Source organism: Elephantulus edwardii, unplaced genomic scaffold (genome assembly GCF_000299155.1).
Source record: "Elephantulus edwardii isolate Elephantulus edwardi_28Jun2011 unplaced genomic scaffold, EleEdw1.0 scaffold00442, whole genome shotgun sequence".
In the NCBI taxonomy this organism is placed as follows: Eukaryota; Metazoa; Chordata; class Mammalia; order Macroscelidea; family Macroscelididae; genus Elephantulus; species Elephantulus edwardii.
The window spans coordinates 323764-325732 of NW_006400192.1; the positions used below are offsets into that span (position 1 = coordinate 323764).

Below are 1969 nucleotides of genomic sequence, written 5' to 3' on the forward strand. Positions count from 1 at the left end.
TACTCTGCAAAATTTCAGTCAGTTCATAACAAAAAATTTTAAAAATATTTGTCATTTGACATTTGTTATGTGACAAGTACTATTATGAAAAATATATAATCCTTCTCAAACTAGAGGCGTAGTCAATGCACAAACAATTATGTACATTTCCAGTAGCATAAATACATAAGAAATAAAAATTGTTCCCAGTAGCACTAAGATGCTATTCCATATACCTTAAAATGGAAGAAATATGGAGAAGTTTTCCCCATGGAAAGCTATAGTAGTTTTACTTTCACTTATCTTCCCACTAAGTACAAATAAAACTGATAGCTATTTTATTGAAGACACATACGATTGTGAATATGGAGAGACTCCAGACTAGCTAGAAACTACAGGATCCAAAGGGCAACACATGGGAAGTTCCCAGGATTTCCTTTCTGCCTCATGTGTGTCTCAACTGGACCTGAAGAAACTGACATCAAGAAATGTTAACACAGATCAAAAAAAGCTCCAACATAAGTCAAAACCTAAATCAAAGGAATAGAAAAACAGCAGCAGAGCAAAACAGAAAACTTCTAAACAATGACTGCTCTTCTCCAGACAATGTGCTATATACACTTACCAGAATGCCTAAAATAAATTTTGGCAAGAGAATGGAGGAACTGAACTACTCATAAGTTATTGGCGGAAAGTAAAATGGTACAGTCACTCTGGTAAACAGTTTGATAATTTCTTTAAAACTAATCATACAACTGCCATATAACTCAGCAATTGTGCTCATGGGCATCTATGCCAGAACACACAGAAATATACCCACAAATGTTTATAGCAACATTATTAGACCTTTGTCATGAAGTAATAAATATTTATTTATTTGTTACTATTTATTTAATTTGCCATTAAGTCATAAATATTTATTTTCAACTAAGCAAAAGAAGGTAATAAAAAAAAAAACTATTGACACAGGCAGTAACTTGTCTCAAATAAATCTCCAGACATTTTTGCTGAGTGAAAAACATCAATCCAAAACATTAAAAATTGTATATTTCAATTTACATAAAATTCTAGAAAGGAAAATAAAGTGGGAGTTGTCAGCGGTCTAACTATGGCAAAAGTCCAAGAGGCAAGAAGGAGGGGCTACAGAAGGTAAAAAGAAAAGGTCCTTGTAGTGATAAAAATGTAATGTATCGTGTCTAACTCAATAACTAGCTGTGATATTCTATCATAGACTCCAAGTTGTTGCCTTTAACAAGAACTATTTAAATAAAGGATAAAGGAAAACTCTGTATTGTTTCCCACAATTGCATAAGAGTCTAAATTATCAAAATAAATAATTTATCTATGTGTTGATGATGAAAAATTTATATCACAAGCTAATCTCTCTTTAATTATTATTCACCTGAGCTTAAAAATAAGAAGTCAAATATTATAGTGGGATTCACTGGCTAGGAACTATGGTGTTGGGGAAGAATACTAAATATCCCATAGATTGTCAAAATAACAAACACATATGTCATGGAAAAAGTACTGCCAGAGTGCTCCTTGGAGGCAAAGATTATAAAGCTTCGTCTCATATACTTCGGACACGTTGCTAGGAAAGGCTATTCATTGGAGTGAGAAAACATGCTTAGGAAGGTGGAGAGATATCAAAAGAGAGGAAGATCTTCAACCAGGTGAACTGACACAGGGCATCATAGGCTTGAGTATTTCAGAGATTGTGAGTAGGACAGGACAGGGTTCAGATCTGTTCATATGGGTCACTATAAATCATACTCAACTCCACGGCACCTACCAACAGCAACAAGTCGTGCCGTCGAGTCGCTTGTGACTCACAGCGACCCTATGTACAACAGCCCTAAAGCCTGCTCTATCCTGTGCCAATCACATTGCCTCTGACACACCCATCCTGATTACCCCAGTCACTGAATCAATCCACCTCATAGAGGCCCTTCCCCTCCTACACCGTCCCTCCACCCTGCCAAGCATG

At 35.8% G+C, this 1969-nt stretch overlaps 1 protein-coding gene across 1 annotated transcript in view; it reads left to right on the forward strand.

Annotated features, from left to right (window-relative positions):
• LOC102851130 (transmembrane protease serine 11E-like) overlaps window positions 1-1969 on the forward strand; it is a 107762-nt gene that overhangs the window by 21603 nt on the left and 84190 nt on the right. The gene's annotated exons all lie outside the window — the stretch shown is intronic.